The sequence below is a fragment of the Furipterus horrens genome, unplaced genomic scaffold, assembly GCF_987537825.1.
Source record: "Furipterus horrens unplaced genomic scaffold, mFurHor1.1.pri manual_scaffold_13, whole genome shotgun sequence".
Taxonomy (NCBI): Eukaryota; Metazoa; Chordata; class Mammalia; order Chiroptera; family Furipteridae; genus Furipterus; species Furipterus horrens.
In genome coordinates, this window is record NW_028327183.1 from 38,188,632 (window position 1) to 38,211,539 (window position 22,908).

At 37.5% G+C, this 22,908-nt stretch overlaps 1 protein-coding gene across 1 annotated transcript in view; it reads right to left on the minus strand.

Annotated features, from left to right (window-relative positions):
* The window catches only part of ZNF569 (zinc finger protein 569), an 80,297-nt gene that overhangs the window by 56,636 nt on the left and 753 nt on the right, over positions 1 to 22,908 (minus strand). The window lies entirely within an intron of this gene.

Here is a 22,908-nt window from a genome sequence, read left to right on the forward strand (position 1 = left end):
GAACTTGGGGGGGGGCATGCTGGAGGGAATGGGGGTACTGGGCAAGGGGGCAGAGGGAAAAAATTTGGACAATTGTAACAGCATAATCTATAAAATATACTTCAAAAAAGGAAAAGCAAAGTTGGAGGAATCACATTATCTGATATCAAACTATACTACAAGGCCATAATAATAAAAACAACATGGTACTTGCATTAAAACAAATATAAAAGAGTTATCAGGGGGGAGGGAAAGAAGGGGGATTAATAGGGGAAGGGTCTAGTAAAGGAACTAGTATAAATAACCCATGGATATGGACAACAGGGTGGGGAATGACTGTGGGAGAAGGGGTGGGCTAAGTTGGGGAAAAATGGGAGAACCGTAATAGAAAAACAATGAAAAAAACCCCAGATATATAGATCAATGGAATGGAAAAGAGGGCATAGAAATAAACCCATATCTTTTGGTCAATTAATATTTGACAATATAAAGCAAAAACATACAATGGGGTAATGATAGTTTATTCAATAAATAGTGTTGGGAAAAATTGGACAGGTGCATGCAAAAAGAGAAAAGAAACTGGACCACCTTTTTACACCAGAATAAACTCAAAATGGAGTAAAAACTTAAACGTTAGACTCAGAAGCATAAAAATCCTGTAAGAAAACATAGGCAGTAAACTATTGGAAATTTTTCATAGCAATTTCTTTTTCCTGATATTTTTCTTTGAGCAAGGGAAACAAAAGAATAAAGAAATGGAACTATAGCAAACTAAAAATTTTTGCACAGCATAGAAAACCATTACAAAACAATAACAATGAATATGAGAACATATTCGCCAATGATACATCTGATAAGGGGTTAATATTCAAAATTTATAAACAACTTATAAAATTCAACAGCAAAAAACACACAATCCAATTAAAAAATTGGCAAAGGACCTGAATACAGATTTCTTCAAAGAGGACACACAGTGGGCCAGTGGTCATATGAAAAGATGATCCAAATCATTAACCATCAGAAAATGAAAATGAAAACCCCAAAGAGATATCATCTCATATCTGTCAGAAAGGCTATCATCAATAAATCAACAAACAAGTCTTGGTTAGAATGTGTAGAAAAGAGAACTCTCATGCACTATTGGTGGGAATTTATATTGGTGCAGTCACTGTGGAAAGTCACCTCAAAAAATTAAAAATGGAACTGCCTTATTACCCAGCAATTTCATTTCTGGGACTATATCTGAAGAAACCCAAAATACTAATTCAAAATAATATATGCACTGCTATGTTCTTTGAAGCATTATTTTCAATGGCCAAGACCTGGAAGAAGCCCAAGCATCCATCAGTAGATGGGTGGATACAAAAGCTGTGGTACATTTACACAATGGAAAACTACTCAGCCATTAAAAAGAAGGAAATCTTACCTTTTGCCCTAGAGAGTATTATGGTAAGTGAAATAAGCCAGTCAGAGAAAAAGTACCATATGATTTCACTTATATGTGGAATCTAATAAACAAAATACACTAACAAAAAATTATATAAATAGACTCATAAATACAGAGAACAGACTAACAGCTGTCAGAGGGGAGAGGAGGTTGGGGGATGGGTGAAAAAGGTGAAAGCATTAGCGAAGGAAAAAGACCTCATAGACAGACAACAGTACAATAATTACCAGAGGGTAAGTATGGTGGGGAATAAATGGTGATGGGAGAAGACTTGACTTGGGGTGGTGAACACAGTACAATATACAGATGATGTATTATAGAACTATACACCTGAAACCTATGTAATTTATTAACCAATGTCACCTCAATATAGTCAAAAAAATTGAATTGACACAAGGAAAGATAAAAGAGTGGAAAAAGACATATAGTTAGAAATACATGTGTTGCAAAAATATGTCAAAAACACAAAGTGGAATGGAAGCTGCAGAATTGAAAGTCCATTATGTTCCCAGTTATTTAAAAATCTAAAACTGAGAGCAACATTTTGTAATTTTTTTATATACAACTCTACATGGTAAAAATATAAAACCATGGACTCTACAGATATGTATAACATTCATGGTTGTCTGTGGATGGATGTCTGTAATATTCTAATTATTTTATTGAAAAATTTGGAGGCAAAAATTATAAAATAATAAAACATGCTAACTCTTGGTGTTGGGACTGTTTACTCTACTTTTCTCACATACTTCCTAATTTTAAAATAATAAAGAAAGAAAGTACAAAATAGAGATGAGAGAAAAATGGAGAAGAAATAACTCTATTCATTCTGCTACTTGGGTTTTTCTAACTTACTGACTTAAATTTTATCCTTACCAATTATTTTAATTTTCTCATCCTGTTTGTAATTTCTAGAGCTGCATATTTTGTTAAAATATTAGTTTTCAGCTTTTAGGTTTTCTTCTGTATTGCTTTATTTTTTAGATGTTCTATAACACAAATTTTATGTTCTACTTGACCTGAGTTGCTTATGCTAGGTTAAAATTTTCCATGTGGAAGATTTTTTTCTTTTTTTGAATATTTTATTATTAACTTTATATGTAATTGCATTGTGAAAGATATATGGTTTCTATTTTCAAAATTTATTGAATTTCAGACCTAATATATAGCCAGTTTTTTAGTTTATTCCACAACTAAATAAGGCATATTACTTGTGTCCAGGCTATAAGGTATGTAATTCAATAAACTCTATCAAATTGTTTTTTTGTTATTTTTTAAATATGCTTTATTGATTATGCTGTTACAGTTGTCCCAATTTCTTTTCCCTCTGCTCCTCTCCACCTGGTGGCCTCCCTCTCTCCAGTAGTCCCCCCTTTTAGTCCATGTCCATTGGCTGTGCATATAGTTTTTCTCAACCTCTTCCTGTCTACTCCATTTCCTCCTACTATGCTTAATTCCTGTACCATCTCCCTCCATTTCCCCCTTCCCCCTCCCTGCTGACCTCTCCCTCAATATGTTCCCTATACCTATAGTTCTTTTCCCACTCTTGTTGCCTATTTAGTTTGCCTTTGTTTCAATTCCCTAGCTTCTGTTGTTGGTTCTTGTGATGCAGTTTTCATTTTAATGTTCATAGTTTTGATCCTCCTTCTTCTAAACCAGTCCCTTTAACATCTCATATAATAGTGGTTTGGATCTAATGAACTCCTTCATTTTTACTTTGTCCTGGAAGTACTTTCTCTGTCCTTCTGTTCTGAAATGACAGCTTCACTGGATAGAGTATTCCTGGCTGTAGGATTTTGCTTTTCATTACTTTGAATATCTCTTGCCAGTCTCTTCTTGCCTGCAGAGTCTCCTTTGAGAAATCAGCTGATAGTCTAGTTGGGGCCCCTTTGTACATAATTCTTTTCTTCTCTCTTGCTGCTTTTAAGATTCTTTATCTTCAATTTTTGACAATTTGATTATAATGTGTCTTGGAGTGGTTCTCCCTGGGTCCAGTTTTTCTGGAACTCTCTGTGCTTCCTGGACCTGTAAGTACTTTCTTCCCCAAGTTCAGGAATTCTGCTTCATTATTTTTTAACATAATTTTTCAATTTCTACTTCTTCTTCTTCACCTTCTGGCAATTCTATTATTCGAATGTTCATTCTCGTATAGCTGTCCCAGAAGTTTCTGAGCCTCTCCTCACTTTCCTTACTTTTTGTTTTCTCTTTCTGCACTGGTTGACTGTTTGTTCCTTCCCTATCTTCCGGTTTGTTGATTTGATCTCTGGATTTTATTTCCTTACCACTTGTCTCATATGTGTTTTTGTGTATTTCAGTATGAGTAGCTTTCTTTCCTTCCCTGTCTTGTTCCAAATCTTTTGTTAATTCTGTAAGTCACCTTATAACTATAGCTCTGAACTGAGCCTCAGAAAGGTTTTCTATTTGTTCATCTGTCAGGTCTCACATCTGCTGCCTGGTGAGCTGTGTCACCAGGATTTCAATTGCTGTCTGCTTCATTCTAACAGACTTGTGTTTAGCTGTGCTTCCTGGGCAGGCTATAGGGGGCGGAGCCCCATGCACTCATCACTACCAGGAGACCAGCGGTGCACTGTGGCGCTTTGTGTGGGGGCAGGGGTCCAAGATAGTTTCCTGCTATTATTCTCCACTGAGAGACTGGGATCCATCCCCTCGCCCTCTGGGCCTCACCATCTGAGGTAATGGGGGGGCTGCCCTTCTCAGCGTTTGAATTGTGAGCTACGGGGTCTCGATTGCAGCTGGGATTGCTCCCCTGGCACTTCTTGCAGTCCCATCGCTCTGCCCACTGCTACCACAGACAGGGCCACATTTTCTCGCCCCTCTTACCCATCTGGACAAGCACCACTGGTTTATAACTTCATACGTTGGGCTTCTGGGTAGTTTTATTTTCTGGAATTTTTAGTTATCTTTTGTTTTCAGGTAGTTGTATTTCTTTTTAGTTGTAGAGGGAGACCGAGCATGTCAGTCTAAGCCTCCATCTTGGCCAGCAGCCTCATATCAAATTGTTATTGATAGTTCCATTCATTTTTGGTTTAATTTACCTGTGTATATTGAGCTAAGATAGATGAAAGTTTCCTACTGATATGTTTTTTATTATTTTTCAGTGTTCCTTATTGAAATGCTGCAGGTCTTTTGGGACAGAAGTAGTCCTAGTCACTTACCTTTATTATGTACAGTGTTTACTGTCTTGAATTTTATATTACCTGATATTAACACAGACTTTCCCCTTTTTAAATTACATGGTATGGCATTACTTAAACAAAGATTAAAATTTCTCTGGGTCAAGAGCTTCCCATTTTTTAAGTGAAATGTTGGAATAGATATTATCTTAAGTTCCCTTGTAATATTTAATCATTCTCAATAGAAAAAGGAATAGTTAGGAAAATGAATGATATTCTTTAAAGAATCCTGTACTTTTTGACAGACAAAAAGTTATAGCCTTCTTTAATAGAAAAATTTGCTTTTCTAATCATCATATGTTTAGTTACTGCCTATAATCAAGTTAGTAGTTTGTCTTTGGCAGTTCACTATTTCAAAGAAACATTATGTATTCCACATTAGGTTTGTGAAGAATAGTATAATATTCAGCATTTTATACCATTAACTATCTTATCTTTGTCAATGGCAACACTAACCACCTTTTTAAAAAATGGAACTATGGGACTTCTGGCCAAGATGGAGGCATAGACAGACACGCTACATTTCTCTTCACAACTAAGAAGGAATACAACTGCCTCAAAACTAGAAACAACCAGAAGTTCCAGAAAATCAAACTACATCAAAGTCCAGCAAACAAAGATATAAAGAAGAAATACTCATCCAGACGGTAGGAGTGGTGGAGCTGGGGCAGAGAGAACACGGTGTGGAGGTGGCAGCAGCTGCAGCACTGGCAGGCTGGCAGAAAGCGCAATCACACATTTTAAAAGTCAGGAGGCACACCTGGGGAGCATTCCCAGCTCCTCAGCAGCACTGACAGCTCACGGTTCCAACACCGGAGAAAATCAAACCTCATTGCTTTCTGACTATGCAGACCAGTGGGGGTTGGGGTGGAGGCAGAAACTGAAGGTCTCTCAGCAGAGTCCGCTTGTTTAAAGGGCCTCAACAGTCCTAGAATGTCTGAAGACCTACATACTCTGGAAATGATGGCCAGAGCAGCAGCTAGATAGGCGCCAGTCCCATACGGAAGTGGGAGAGGTGCCTGGAAAGGGGGCAAATGCTGGGCAGGCGGCACTGTTCCCTCTCGGACCCCTCCCCCACATGCAGCACCACAACGTGGTGAAAAAGGTTGCTCTGTACTGAAGAATCCCTAAGGCTCTGCCCCTTACAACATAACAGGAGTGACAGCTCTACCTAAGACACAGATGCAAACAAATCCAGGAGCCTGTCAGAATGAGGAGAAAGAGAAGTACGACCCAATGGGGGAACAAATCAAGGTTCCAGTGGGAGAACTAAGTGACAAAGACATAGCCAACATCACAGATGAGGAGATAGACAACAGATGCAGGATTCAAAACACTGGTGATAAAGATGCTCACAGCCTTGACAGATATGCTTGAGTATAACAAACGCTTAAAAAAAAGAAGTGAAGGCTATGCTAGGTGAAATGAAGGAAAATCCACACAAAACCAATGGTGAAAGAAAGGAAACTGGGGTTCAAATCAATGATTTGGAATATAAGGAAGAAAAAAACAGTCAACCAGTGCAGAATGAGGAAGCAATAATTGAAAAAAAATAGGAAAACTTCCCAATTTTTGCGAAGGAGATGGACATACAGGTCCGGGAAGCACAGAGGGTCCCAGATGAGCTGGACCCAGAGGGGACCACACCAGGACGCATCATGATTGAGATGCCAAAGGTGAAAGATAAAGAGAGAGCCCTGGGGACAGCAAGAGAGAGGCGGGGAGTTGCCTACAGGGGAGTGCCTATAGGACTATCAGCTGATTTCTCAGAAGACACTTTGCATGCAGGAAGGGACTGGCAAGTAGTATTCGATGTGATGAAAGGCAACCTGCAACAAGGATTACTCTATCCAGCAAGGCTATAATTTAGAATGGAAGGGCAGATGAAGCACTTCCCAGACAAGGTAAAGCTAAAACAGTTCATCATCACCAAGCCATTATTATATGAAAAGCCAAAGGGACTTACTTATGAAAAAGATCAAAACTATGAATACTAAAATGACAACAAACTCACAACTATCAACAACCAAATCTAAAAAATAAAAACAAAATCCAACTAAGGAACCCAGAATAGGAACAAAATCATAGGTATGGGGATCATTGGACGGTTATCAGCTGGGAGGGTGGTGGGGGAGAAATGGGGATATGGTGCAGGGATTACGAAGCATAATTGGTTGGTACAATATAGACACGGGGAAGTTCAGAATAATATAGGTAAGGGTGAAGCCAAAGAACTTATATGCACGACCCATAGACATGAAGTAAGGGGGGTGGGAATGCTGGAGGTAACAGGGGTACTTGGCAGAGGGGAGCAAAGGAGAAAATAATTGGAACTATTATAACAACATAATCAATAAAATATACTTAAAAATGGAACTATAGCTGTAAGTTTTCATTTCTACCTCTTCTTCAACACATAGGTACCATGTATCAATAATTTCCTTTCATTCAGTCTCAACAATACTTCCTAAATGCCAACTCTTCAATTTTCATTATATATTAACATAGTAGAATTCTAGGATTAAATGGTTGAGCCTTTTTTTGAAAGCTCAGACACTATTTTAGGGTTTTGTAGTACTTGAGGTTTTTCCATGTGACTATTGCCACTAAAGAGTATTAAAAATAATTATTTGAGCTCTGGATTTATGTGGTTTTATTTTACTAAGTGTGCCCAGCATTGACTTAGATTGTGTTGAATGTGTAAATTGCTTTGGGTCGTCGTCGTCGTCGTCGGCAGCCGTCCGTCTCGAGAGACGATGGTGTAGCTTCTTAAGAGTCTATCTGCACCGCCAAGAATGGCTGTGCAGTCCGACTCGGGAGTGACATGGTATCTGTCTCCTCCCGTGTTGAATCGACATCTTGCGATGACGCTGAAGCTACAGAGCCTGGGCAGGGTAATATGGAGGGTCTGCTGTTGCCCATGCAGCAGACCCCCCCTCTCTTCGCAGCTGAAGGGTCCAAGGGAAAGACGGAGTCGATACAGCTTGGGTTCAGGTGCGCCGCAGGAGTTGCCGGTGTTGACTACAACGTCAAACCGCCTTAGGGACTCCGGCTCCGGATTTTCTGTCGGGGTTTACTCCCTTAGCCTTTCCCCTGAAGAGGTATGCCGCAAGGCAGCGGAGGTTTTTTGGAGTCAGAGTTTTCCTTCTCTGATGTACCCTGACTGGAAGATCGAACCAGCGACACTTAGCTCGCAGGCCGACGCTCAATCCACTGAGCTAAACCAGCCAGGGCAAATTGCTTTGGGTAGTATAGACATTTTAATGGTGTTGATTCTTCCCATCCATGAACATTGTATTTGCTTCCATTTATTTGTATCTTCCTTAATTTCATTCTTCAGTGTTATGTTGTTTTCCAAGTACAGGTCTTTTATCTCTTTGGTTAAGTTTATTCTTAGATACTTTTTTTTGTTGTTATAGTAAATGGGATTTTTTTTAGTTTCTATCTCTGATATTTTATTGTTGGTGCCTTAGATTTCTGTATATTTATTTTGTACCCTGCTATTTTGCCAAATTCACTTACTATGTTGAGTAGTTTTTTAGTGGAGTCTATAGCGTTTTCTATGTATACTATCATGTCATCTGCATATAATGACAGTTTTACTTCCTCTTTCCTAATTTGGATGCCTTATATTTCTTTTTCTTGTCTGATTGCCGTGGCTAAAACTTCCAACACTATGTTGCATAGGAGTAGAGACATTGGACGTCCTTGTCTTGTTTGTGATCTCAGGGGGAATGCTTTCAGTTTTTGTCCATTGAGTATGATGCTTGCTTCAGGTTTCTTGTATATAGCCTTAATTATGTTTAGGTATGCTCCCTCTATTCCCATTTTGCTGAATGTTTTCATCATAAATGGGTGTCGTACTTTATCAAATCCCTTTCAACATCTATTGATATGATCATGTGATTTTTGTCTTTCACTTTATGTGGGGTGTTACGTTTATTGGTTTGCAAATATTAAACCATCCTTGCATCCCTGAGACGAATCCCACTTGATTATGGTGTATGATCTTTTTTATGTGTGCTGGACTTGTTTACTAATATTTTGTTGAGGATTTTAGCATCTACGTTCATCAGTGATATTGGCCTGTAGTTTTCTTTCTTTGTTGTGTCTTGACCTGGTTTTGGAGTTAGAGTAATACTGGATTCATAGAAAGAGTTTGGGAGTCTTCCCTCTTCTTGGATTTTTTGGATAAGTTTGAGAAGGGTGGGCATTAGTTCTTACTTATGTTTTATAAAATTTGCCTCTGAAGTCATCCATTTCAGGGCTTTTGTGTGCTGGGAGTTTTTTGATTACTGCATCAATTTCACTCTTTGTTATTGGTCTGTTCAGTCTTTCTCCTTATTGATTCAGTTTTCGAAGATTATCTGTTTCTAGAAATTTGTCCATTTCATCTAGGTTGTCAAGTTTCTTGCCATACGTTTGTTTGTAGTAATTTTTTACAGCCTTTGTATTTCTGTAATATCAGTTATGATTTCTCCTCTTTCATTTCTGATTTTGTTTATTTGGGTCCTCTCTCTTTTTTTCTTGATGAGCATGGCTAAAGGCCTGTTGAATTTGTTTATCTTTTCAAAGAATCAGACTCTGCTTTTGTTGATCTTTTGAATTATTTGTTTAGTCTCCATGTCATTTAATTCTGCTCTGATCTTGATGACTTCGTTTGTTCTTGTTCTAGTTCTTGTAGCTGTAGGGTTAGATTTTTTAATTTGAATTCTTCTCTCCTTTTCAGGTATGCCTTTATTGCTATGAAATTTCCTCTCAGGACTGCTTTTTTTGTGTCCCATAGGTTTTGGGCTGTTGTGTATTCATTGTCATTTGTTTCCAGAAACTTCTTGATTTCTTCCTTAATGTTATTGTTAATCCATTCATTATTCAATATTATGTTATTCGTTCTCCATGAGTTTGAATGTTTTCTATTTTTTTCCTTGAGGTTGATTTCTAGTTTCAAGGCATTGTGATCTGAGAAGATGCTTGATAAAATTTTCATTTTTATGAATTAGTTGAGGCCTGTTATGTGTTCTAACATGAGATCTATCTTTGAAAATATTCCATGTGCACTTGAAAAGAATGTGTATTTTGCTTCTTTGGGGTGAAAAGTTCTATAGATTTCAACTAAGTCCATTTGATCTAAAGTGTTGTTCGATGTCTCAATATCCTTGGTGTTTCTTTGCTTCAAAGATCTGTCCATGTTGACAATGGGGTGTTAAAGTCCTGTACTATGAGTGTGTTGCTATTGATATCCTTTTTGTATTCTTCCAATATTTTCCTTAAACATTTGGGTGCTCCTATGTTGGATGCATATATGTTTACCAGGGTTATATCTTCTTGTTGGATTGTACCCTTAAGTATTACAAAATACCATTCTTTGTCTCTTTTAATGGCCTTTGCTGTGAAATTGTTTTGTCTGATATAAGCATTGCTACTCCAGCTCTTTTTTTATGTCCATTTGCTTGAAATGCTTTTTTCCATCCCTTCACTTTCAGCCTGTTGAAATCATATGTTTTGAGGTGTGTCTCTTGTAGGCAGGATATATGTGGGTCATGGTTTTGTATCCATTCCAGTATCCTGTGTCTTTTGATTGGAGCATTTAACCCATTCACACTTAAGGTTATTATTAACAGGTATTTATTCATTTCCCAATGTACCTGTGTTCCTCTCCCTCTCTTTTTTTCTTTTTTTAAAAGCATTCCCTTTAGCATCTCTTGCAATATGGGTTTGGTGGAGATGTATTCTTTTAGTCTTCCTTTTCTGGTAAACTCCTTATTTCACCTTTCATTTTGAAAGAGAGCTTTGGTGGATAGAGTAGTCTTGGTTGTAGGCCTTTGTTTTCTATTGCTTGAAATATATTTTTCCAATCCCTTCTGGCTATAGTGTTTCTGTTGAGAAATCTGTCGATAGACTTATCGCAGCTCCCTTGTATGTTATTTGTGGATTTTCCTTTGCTGCCCTTAGGTTTCTTGCTTTGTCTTTGAATGTTGCCATTTTAATTATGATGTGCTATGGAGTGGGCCTTTTCGGGTTTATCCTCATTGGGAGCTTCAGTGCTTCTTGGACTTGCATGACTTTTTCTCTCATGAAGTTAGGAAAATTTTCTGTCATTACTTTTTCAGTCAGGTTTTCTATCCCATGCTCCTCTTTTTCTCCTTTTTGTATCCCTATGGTACAGATATTGTTTCATTTCATGTTGTCTGAAGTTCTCTTTAACCATCTTCATTATTTTTCATTATTTATTCATTTTTTTTATTGTCTGGGAATTTTTTTTATATGTTGTCCTCTAACTCACTGATCCAGTCCTCTGCTTTGTTTAGCCTGCTTTTGATTGCTTCTACTGTGATCTTCAGTTCAGAAATTGTATTCTTCATTTCTTCCTTGTTCTTCTTGATAGTTTCAATGTTCTTTTTTATCCTGGTGTAGTTCTCCGGAAGTTCCTTGTAGCAAGAAGTATTTAATGTGATGAAAAGCTAGGACCTACTACCAAGACTACTATATCCAGCAAAGTTATAATTTAGAATGGAAGGGCAGATAAAATGCTTTCCAGACAAAGTAAATCTAAAGGAGTTCATCATCACCAAGCCATTATTATATGAAATGTTAAAGGGACTTATTTAAGAAAAAGAAGATCACCACTCTGAACCTTAAAATGACAACAAATTTGCAACTATCAACAGCTGAATCTAAAAAATAACAAAAACTAACTATGGAAACAACCAGAACAGGGATGGAATCATGGGTGTGGGGATAATTTGGAGGGTTATCAGGTGGGAGGGGGAGAGGGAATAATGAGGAAATGGTGCAGGGACTAAGAATCATAATTGGCTGGCACAAAACTGACAGGGTAAGTTAAGAATAATATAGGAAAGGGTGAAGCCAAAGAACTTATATGTATGACCCATGGACATGAACTAAGGTGGATGGGATTGCTGGAGGAAAGGGTTGTACTGGGAAGAGGGGAGCAAAGGGAAAAGAAATTGGGAGAACAGCATAGTCAATGAAGTATACTTTAAAAAAATACCATATGAAACCACCTAATACAGGACGCCAATGAATAACACAAACAAATGAACAAACCTGAACAAGGAACAGAATAACAGTTATTAGGGGAGAGGCAGAGAGGGAGAGAAGGGGGATAAGTAGGAGAAGGATTTAGTAAAGGAACTAGTATAAATAACCCATGGGCATGGACAACAGGGTGGGGAATGACTTTGGGAGAAGAGGTGGGCTGGGTGTGGGGGGCAGCAATGGGAGAAAACATGGGACAACTGTAATAGAAAAACAATAAAAATAAATTTAAAAAAAACTTGGGTATTATAAATGACTTTTCAAAAGAAACAGAACCTCTGAGACCCCACCTGGACAAGAAGAGAAGACACAGAATCTTGAAACTACACTAGTTCTACCCAAGAGTAAAGCTAAATTCTTCCCTCTCCATTAACTTGGTATTATTTTGATTTAAACAATGTGTTTTACTTTCCTGGTTGTGATATTTCTTTGTATAGTCCTAGTATTGTACTTTACTATGCTTTATTGCAAGACTTACCTCCTAGTAATGAACAAAAAAAAAGTGGGAATTTGTAACCACAGAACCAGCTCAAACTGGCCCTATCCCGTTTCTTATAAGATACTGAGTTGTTTTTCAGAGACAGCAGAGGAATACTGGAAGTCATGCAGCTGAAGCACACAGAGAAGAAAAACATGTTAAGAATTACACCCAAAATCAAAGATTTTGTCCCCCATGAAACTAAATGACTAACACATGACCAAAACCTGAACACTGGAACCCTTTCAGAATCAAAGTATCTATTGTCTAGGAAGGTCCGGTGCTAAAATCTCTTGAGCCTTGCCTCTTATCTCCTTGATGATTGACTTCACAATTAAACTTTTTTTCTTTTCTCAATAGCCAGTTTTATACTATTGACTTCTATACATGTCAGGCAGCAAACCTTTGCTTGGAAAAATTACTGAAGCACTTCCAGGTAATAGACAATATGGCCTGCATCACAACAAGATCCATGGAATTGCTGACAAGTGATCAGATTCAAGGTGTGAAAGACTTTAACAAGAATGGACTAATCTTATAAAAATTCATTTTATTTGCATTTCATTAATCACAAGTGAGGCTGAAGTTACACATGACAGTGGTTAAGATGACAGTCTTCATAGTCATAATGCCTGGAACTGAATCCCGATTCTACTACATCCTTCACCTATGACCTTTAGCAAGTTTTTTATCCTTTCTGTGCTTGTTTCCCCACTCATGAAATAAATAAAGTAAAATAGACTCTTTATGAGGATTGTATATGGTCATCCATATAAAACTTTAATTAACAATATATTTTTATTGGAAATTTATTCTTTATTATTTTTTCCAATTATGAGTTTTCATGTCCTATATGCAGTTTTCTATTGGATTTTAATACAATTTGTAAAATATATTCAAATACCATGTTGAGTCTGCTAAAATTACTAAATTACTAAAATTATTGCCATTTTGCCTATTCATTTATGGTGATGGTATCAAAAAGAGAATGTAATTTTTATGTACTTAACTTTAGTTGAGCTTCTCTTTTTCTGCCTATGAGTTTGATATTATGCCAAAAAGGTAAGTTAGCATGTGTAGAAAGCACACTCAAGAAGTTTGTCTTGGAGTAACTGAAAACTCTCATACACTGTTAAAAGTGTAATTTTGGACAGCTACTTTGAAAAACTCTTTGGCAGGTGACGTTATGCCTAACATATGACTAAGTAATTCTACTTCTGGTGTATACACCAAGGAATGTGCATATATGTGCCACAAAAGACATCTACAAGAAGGTTCATGGCAATAACATTTGTAATTTTCCACAAATAAAAACTACCTAGATAACAATCAGTAGACTGGATAAATAAAATTGTGAACTACAACTACGTGCCATTCAACATGAATCTGAATAATATAATGTCAAGCAATTCAACATGACTATCGTCGTCGGCAGCCGTCCGTCTTGAGAGACGATGGTGTAGCTTCTTAAGAGTCTATCTGCACCGCCGAGAATGGCTGTGCAGTCCGACTCGGGAGTGACATGGTAGTATCTGTCTCCTCCCGTGTTGAATCGACATCTTGCGATGACGCTGAAGCTACAGAGCCTGGGCAGGGTAATATGGAGGGTCTGCTGTTGCCCATGCAGCAGACACCCCCTCTCTTCGCAGCTGAAGGATCCAAGGGAAAGACGGAGTCAATACAGCTTGGGTTCAGGTGCGCCGCAGGAGTTGCCGGTGTTGACTACAACGTCAAACCGCCTTAGGGACTCCGGCTCCGGATTTTCTGTCGGGGTTTACTCCCTTAGCCTTTCCCCTGAAGAGGTATGCCGCAAGGCAGCGGAGGTTTTTTGGAGTCAGAGTTTTCCTTCTCTGATGTGCCCTGACTGGAAGATCAAACCAGCGACACTTAGCTCGCAGGCCGACGCTCAATCCACTGAGCTAAACCAGCCAGGGCACAACAACATGACTATAACGTTAAGCAAAAGAAGCTAGACACAGAGTACATAGATTATATAAAGTTAAAAGATAAGCAAAAGCCCTGGCTGGTGTGGCTCAGTGGATTGAGCACTGGCCTGTGACCTGAAAGGTCTCCAGTTCAATTTCCTGTCAGCTCACATGCCTGGGTTGCAGGTCAGGGCCCCATTGGGGCTGTACAAGAGGCAAGATATTGATGTTTGTTTCTCTCCCATTCTTTCTCCCTCCCTTACCCTCTCTCTGAAAATAAATGAAATATTTTTAAAAATAAAATAAAAGATAGGCAAAATAATAAATTGTGATATAAGTTCAATAATGGTTACCTTGGGGTAAGGATAATGATATGGAAAGGAAGAGAAGGAGTCTAAAGTATGTTAGGGTATTCTATCTCTTGATCTATTGCATATGCTGGTTATACAAGTTAAGTTCATTTTTAAAGTTATCTGAGTTTGATAAGAAAAACTAGAGATATAGAGAAGCTGCTAGTAAGGGACACACGGTCAAACAAAGGTATATCTCAGCACAGTAAAGCTTTGAGCTGAGGTTACAATGGAAGTAAAGTGAGATATGTTTGGTATCAAACAGTAGAGAGTAAATCTGAAAGAGAAAAATTCCAAAGAAAGTGTGAAGATAAAGGATGAAGTTCTGAGGAAATAAATTACACTTGAAGAGGAGTCAGACATCATTTATTCTAAGAGTAAAAGAATAAATAAAGAACTGTGGATCCAATTCATTAAAATCACAAATATTCACAAAAACCATGTATAACAGGCACTGTTCTAGGGGCTGAAAATATAGCAGTAAACAGAATAAAACATACTCTCTGTTCACATTCCAGTGGGATAGAATTATAAGAATTACCAGCAATTTTTACTTTAAATTATGCTCCAATCTATAGCAAATGCCCATTGAAAAGAAAGATAATTATGTAGTATCATTTGAAAGACATATATTTCTTTAAAATATTCTAGTTTTCTTTTTTAATAAGGTATGACATTCATAAAATAATTAATACAATGCACTAATATGAGGTGTAAAACCTGATACATTTTTATACAGTTATATTTATAACTGGCATGGAACTGAGTCGCCTGTCTAAGTAGGTAAATCCATTCCCAGGGCATCCAGCTGGTGTTCTTGTCATTGATAAGGTCACCCTCAAGCACAGGGTAAACACATATATCTCTTTTTATTTCTCTCTGTAGTGGACTATAACTCCACCTGGAGCACGTATCTTCTGTTAGCAGGCTTCTGATCTTTCAGGGGACCAAATGAGCCCCACCCACGCTCTTCCCTACTGCTAGATTCCCTGGAGCTGAGACTATATTTCCACCACTCATTAACAGTCCTTAAAGCTTTTATTGAGATTCTCAACAGGTCTTCTTGCTTGGTATTTAGGACCTTCCATCCCCTTTCCAGTCCTCTTAAAAGCTGTCAAAAGCAAATAAGAGAAATCTTCTAATTTCTCTACAAAAATTAGTAATTCAAATTATGTGTACGGTCTTTATGTGTTGTCTTCATGTGTGTGTGATATGTGTTTGTGTGTTACATGTGGTGCATTTTCTGCCTCAGGATGGCATAACTAGGGTGTAATATTTTATTGGCCTAAAGATATCAAGTACTTATATAAATTAAGCAGGATCCTGTGTTATAGACAAAATATTTGATATTAAAACCAGTTTTAAGTTTGATTGTCTTTTAGGGTAATTACAAAAAAAGTGTTACCAAAATGTTTAGATTGTAATCTTTTGGCTAAGTATATTTGACAACCTTCCCAAAGTTTAATTTAAAAAACTGAGAAATGAATTTGAGTTATTCCAATGGGTCTTGAACTACCTCAAGGATTTATTTTCTTTCCTTAAGAAAGAAAAGCTTTGAACTAATTAGGCCTATTTAATATGCTCAAAATTACATGGGAACCTTCGCCAAACAAAATAATAATAACTGTTTTATTTGTACACATATATTTTTATTAAAATTGATTTTCTAGAAATTTCAACCTCCCCTATGGAAGAACTTGTAAACATATACAATCAAGTACAAACAGGAAGCTCTCAGGGGTAACATGTGTCCTGTCAAAGACTCTGGACAAGCCAAGAGTGATGGTTCATTTCCTATGGAGACATCAAGCAGTGGTGTCTGGATATTTCTAACCCACACATTGGGAATATATGAATTGCTTCCAATGCTCAACATGCACTTCCAAAAAATCCTGTTCAGTAGTTTAAAACCTTGCATACTGTTAGGTCTTTATATATATTAAGATAGTGTGTTTAATCTAAAAATTTGGACTTTATATTCTTCATTTATGTCATTTTATAGTAATTATTACTTATCAAGAAATTGTTATCTTGAGATCCAAGATGGCAGAGGAGTAAGTGGAAGCTACACTAACGTCCTCCAGGACCAGTCTGGATTTACAACTTAATTTTGGAGAAATCATCTGGAATAACCAACTGAACACTAGATGGAAAGAAGTCTTATAACCATGAAGAGACAGAAAAGGCCGCTGCCTCACAACTTGACCGGTAGGAAGTGCAGAGACGCGGAAGGGCTGGCTGGGCTCCCACAGGTGGCAGCTGAAAGGACTGAGAAACAGCTCAGCAGCCAGGGGTTCCTCCTGAGAAGGGCAGGGTCTAAACCCCCAGCTGGGCTTCCCAGCCTACAGCAACAAAGTGGAAAGTAAAATAGTATTAGCTGTGAAAAGCGAAGAGCTACAGGGTTTCTTGATAGCCAGAGAGAAATAGTGGGAGAAAAAGAGCTCTTCAGTGGATCACATACAAAAATATTTTGGCCCCCACTTACCCTGGGCTCAAACAGAGGGAAGGCGTAGAGGATTGGAGACGCTTGGGCAGAGTTTGGCGCGTTGGCTTTGAGAAGAGAACTGGGGGAGCAGTCGACCAGGTCCCAGTGCTGACTCATCCCCAGTACTACAAGCAGACCATTCCCCTCCAACTGGTGTCAGCCTGAGGGGAAGCAAAAGCCCAGTTTACAGGAATTAAGCTGCCACACCCACGGTACATAAGCCTGACAGCTAATCACAGATTGAATAGATTAACAACTAAAGAAGTCAGACAAAGGCAGTAGATCCCTGGAAGTCTCCAACAGGCTGCCTAGGCCCAGACTGGTACAGGATCTCACACCACCAGAGGCAGATCAGAGAAGTGCATATCATTCTAAAGCACAAACAAACAATAGGAGTCACAAAAATGGGGAGACAGAGAAACAACCCCCCATCGAAAGGAAAGGTAAATCCCCAGAAAGAGCGCTAAATGAAATAGAGGGCAGCAAACTATCAGATATAAAATTCAAAACATGAATTATGGAAAAGCTGATGAGCTCAGCTGAAACTACAAAGAAATCCAGGGAAACTACAAAGAATCCAGAAATACTACAAGGAACTTACTGATAACTACAACAGCATGAAACGGGACATAGAAGCTATCAATAAGAGCCAGGAGGAAATTAAGAATATGATCTCTGAATTGAAGAACACAGTAGAAGGAATTAAAAGCAGGCTAGAGGAAGCAGAAAATCAGATCAGCGAGCTGGAAGACAATGTAGAAAAAAACTCCCAGACAGCGCGACAAAATGAAAAAAGACTGAACAAGACTGAAAAGGTTCTAAGACAGCTGCAGGACAACATGAAACATAATAATATCCGTATCATAGGAATTCCAGAAGGAGAAGAAGAGCAAGGGACACAAAACCTCTTTGAAAAACTAATGACAGAAAACTTCCCTCACATGAGGAAAGAGTCACGCAAGTCCAGGAAGCACAAAGGGTCCCAATGAAGATGAACGCCAACAGGCCTACTTCAAGACACATCATAATTAAAATGGCAACATTCAAAGACAAAGAGAGAATCCTAAAAGCAGCAAGAGAGAAACAACTAATAACATACAAGGGAGCTCCAATAAGGCTATCATCAGATTTCTCAGCAGAAACACTACAAGCCAGAAGGGAATGCCAAAAAATATTCCAAGCAATGAAAAACAAAGGCCTACAACCAAGACTACTCTACCCAGCAACACTCTCATTCAAAATGTAAGGTGAAATAAGGAGTTTCCAAGACAAAAGAAGGCTAGAAGAATACATCTCCACAAAACCAGCATTGCAAAAAATGTTAAAGGGTCTGCTTTAAGAAGATAAAGAAACAGAGATGAACACAAGTACAAAGGGGGAAAATGACAATGAATAAGTACTTATCGGTAATAACCTTAAATGTAAATGTATTAAATGCTCCAATCAAAAGACACAGGGTAGCTGAATGGATTAGAAAGAATGACCCACATATATGCTGTCTACAAGAGACCCACCTTAGAACAAAAGATCTACACAGACTGAAAGTGAAGGGATGGAAGAATGTATTTCAAGCAAATGGACATGAAAAAAAAAGCTGGGGTAGCAATACTTATATCAGACAAAACAGATTTCACAGCAAAGGCCATAAAAAGAGACAAAGAAGGACATTTTATAATATTTAAGGTAACAATACATCAAGAAGATATAACCCTGGTAAACATATATGCAACCCAATGTAGGAGCACCCAAATATATAAGGAAAATTTTGAAACACTCCAAGAAAGATATAGACAGCAACACACTCATAGGAGGGGACCTTAACACCCCATTGTCAACAATGGACAGATCTTCGAAGCAAAGAAACACCAAAGATATTGAGGCACTGAACAACATTCTAGATCAAATGGACTTAGTCGATATATATAGAACTTTTCACCCCAAAGAAGCAAAATATACATTCTTCTCAAGTAAGCATGAAACATTTTCAAAGATAGACCACATGGTAAGACACAAAACAAGCCTCAGCAAATTCAAGAAAATTGAAATTATATCAAGCATCTTCTCAGATCACAATGGCTTAAAATTGGAAATCAACCTCAAAGAAAAAACTTAAAAACACTGAAACTCATGGAGAATAAATAACATGCTATTAAATAATGAATGGGTTAACAATGACATCAAGGAAGAAGTCAAAAAGTTTCCAGAAACTAATGATAACGAACACACAACAACCCAAAACCTATGGGATACAGCGAAAGCAGTCCTAAGAGGAAAGTTCATAGCAATACAGGCCTACCTAAAAAAGCTAGAAGAATCTCTAATAAAAAAATTTAACGCTACAGTTATAAGAACTAGAGGAAGAACAACAAGCAAAGCCCAGATTAAATAGATAGAAGGAAATCATCAAGATCAGAGCACAATTAAATAACATAGAGACTAAACTAACAATTCAAAAGATCAACATAAGTAGGAGCTGGTTCTTTGAAAAGATAAACAAAATTGACAAGCCTTTAACCAGGCTCATCAAGAAAAAAAGAGAAAGGACCCAAATAAATAAAATCAGAAATGAAAGAGGAGAAATCACAACCGATACCACAGAAATACAAAGAATTGTAAGAAATTATTATGAACAACTGTATGGCAAGAAATTTGACAACCTAGAGAAAATGGACAAATTCCTGGAAACATATAGTCTTCCAAAACTGAATCAAGAAGAAGCAGAAAGCCTGAGTAGACCATAACAACTAGTGAAATTGAAGCAGTAATCAAAAAACTCCCGGCACACAAAAGCCCTGGACTGGATGGTTTCACAGGTGAATTCTACAAAACATTTAAGAAAGAACTAACTCCTATCCTCCTCAGACTATTCCAAAGATCCAACAAGAGGGAACACTCCCAAACTCGTTCTATGAAGCCATTTTTACCCTAATTCCAAAACCAGGTCAAGGCACAACAAAGAAAGAAAACTACAGGCCAATATCACTGATGAACATAGATGCTAAAATCCTCAACAAAATATTGGCAAACCAGATCCAGCAACACATGAGAAAGATCATACACCACAATCAAGTGGGATTCATCCCAGGGATGCAAGGATAGTTGAATATTTGTAAATCAAAAAATGTAATACACCACATAAACAAAATGAAAGACAAAAACCACATGATCATATCAATAGATGCAGAAAAAGCATTTGATAAAGTACAACACCCATTTATAATAAAAACTATCAGCAAAATGGGAATAGAGGGAGCATTCCTCAACATAATAAAGGCCATATACGAGAAACCCGAAGCCAACATCATACTCAATGGGCAAAAACTGAGAGCATTCCCCCTAAGGTCAGGAACAAGACAAGGATGTCCACTCTCTCCACTCCTATTCAACATAGTCTTGGAAGTTCTAGCCATAGAAATCAGACAAGTAGGAGATATAAAATGCATCCAAATTGGAAAAGAGGAAGTAAAACTGTCATTATTTACATATGAAATGATAGTGTACATAGAAAACCCTATAGACTCCACAAAAGCTACTCAAACTAATAAGTAAATTCGGCAAAATAGCAGGGTACAAAGTAAATATTCAGAAATCGAAGGCATTTCTGTACACGAACAATAAAATCTCAGAGATAGAAACTGAAAGAAAAATCCCATTTACCATAGCAACAAGAAAAATAAAGTACCTAGGAATAAACTTAACCAAGGAGGTAAAAGACCTGTACTCAGAAAACTACATAACATTGAAGAAAGAAATTAAGGAAGATACAAATAAATGGAAGCATATACCATGATCATGGATGGGAAGAATCAACATCATTAAAATGTCCATACTACCCAAAGCAATTTATAGATTCAATGCAATCCTTATTAAAATACCAATGACATTTTTCACAGACCTGGAACAAATACTTCAAAAATTTATATGGAACCAAAAAAGAGCCCGAATAGCTACAGCAATTTTGAGGAAGGAGAACACAGTAGGAGGAATCACAATACCTGTATCAAACTATACTACAAGGCCACGGTAATCAAAACAGTCTGATACTGGCATAAGAACAGACATATAGATCAATGGAACAAAATAGAGATCCCAGAAATAAGCCTAGGTCTATATGGTCAACTAATATTTGACAAAAGGGGAAGGAACATCAAATGGAGTGAAAAGAGCCTCTTCAACAAATGGTGTTGGGAGAACTGGACAGAGATATGCAAAAAAATGAAACTAGACCACCTTCTTATACCATACATCAGAAATAAACTCAAAATGGATTAAAGATCAATGTTATACTCAAAACCATAAAAATCCTAGAAGAAAGACAGTAAAATCTTGGAAATTTGTGGTAGCAATATTTTTTCTGATATATTTGCTTAGCAGGGGAAGCAAAAGAAAATTTTGTTAGCTCTGGTTAGGATTATAAAACAGGTCTTCTGTATTACGGAAATCAGAGTGTTTTAAAACACCCAGATCATCCAATTTTGTCAATTTTCTATACTTTTGTCATATATTTAACTATTTTTTATTTATCCATTTACAAATATTTACTGAGCACTTTCTGTAAAGTATTAGAGATTTTTAAATTTTATTGTTTTTAATTACAGTTGTCCCAGTTTTTCCCCCATTGCTCTCCCCTGCCCTCCCACCCCCAGCTCCCACAGTCAATCCCCAACCCTATTGTCCATGTCCATGGGTCCTTTATACTTGTTCCTTGACAAAACCCCTCCCCTTCTTTACCCCGTTATCTCCCTCCACCCACCCCTCAGTTTGCTGTCAGTTTCTTCCTTATTTCTATGTCTCTGGTTCGGTTCTGCTCATTTGTTTGTTTTGTTCATTAATATCCACTTATAGGTGAGATCATGATATTTGTCTTTCACTGCCTGGTTTATTTCACTTAGCATAATATTCTTCATTTCTATCCATGCTATTGTAAAGGGTAGGAGTTCCTTCCTTCTTTCTGCTGTGTAGTATTGCGTTGTATAAATGTACCACAGGTTTTTGATCCACTCATTTACTGATAGGCACTTAGGATGTTTCCAGCACTTGGTTATTATAAATAACACTGCTATGAACATTGGGGTGCATAGGTTGTTTTGAATTAGTGTTTCGGGGTGCTTAGGGTATAATCCCTAAATGTCTAAATTATGGTCTCTTCCCTCACAGTTTCAAATCCCCTTGAAAACGGAGGCCACCTGTGCATTAAAGTTGAAGGTTATAGTTCAGTAGGTTCAGGGGCATGAATTTTTAGAGAAAGGTAAAGACAATTTAAGATGTGTAGCTATGTTGTATCTGAGGTGAAGATGGGATGTCCTAATTTAACTGAGGCCATGAGCCATAAGACAAAAGATTGTAGATAGAGATAGCTACATAAAGGATTTTATACATACTAAAAAAAAAAAAAAGACAAAATGTTGGCAAAAACTGTAAATCTTACTCCCTAAACAGGAAGTGTATTTAAAATGTTTTACAAAATGATCACGTTTAATCATTTGTTTTCAGTTACCTCTCTTTGCTGCCTTCACTTGCTTTGGACTCTTTTAGGTATCACTGGCTTCTTAAAGATAGAAGAATCCATTTTTGAAGGACATCAGGAGTATTTTAGGATTGCACCTCAATCTCAGTCCACTTCAGGCCACACATCTTTGCTACTTCCTCCAGACAGATGGATACCAAAAATCCAATTTGGTTGATTAAGTGTGGGAATTGAAGGACAGAATGGAGAGCAGGCATTGAGTGGGGGCAGATAGAAAAGTTTCCAGGTTTGTCCAGAGGATGAATTACTGAATCAACTAAGTCAGTGGAGAGTTTCAATTCAGAAAGTTAGAGGACAAAGTTATTAGCAAAAAAGAGACTTCTGGATAATTTGGGGGACTTTATTCCAAAAGCTACGTCAGTTCTTAAGTATCATAGGAATCATTTGGCCCATATTGAAATGGAAAAAAAAATACATCTAAATTTGGTATTATGCAATTTAACATTACCAGGCTAGGGAAACAG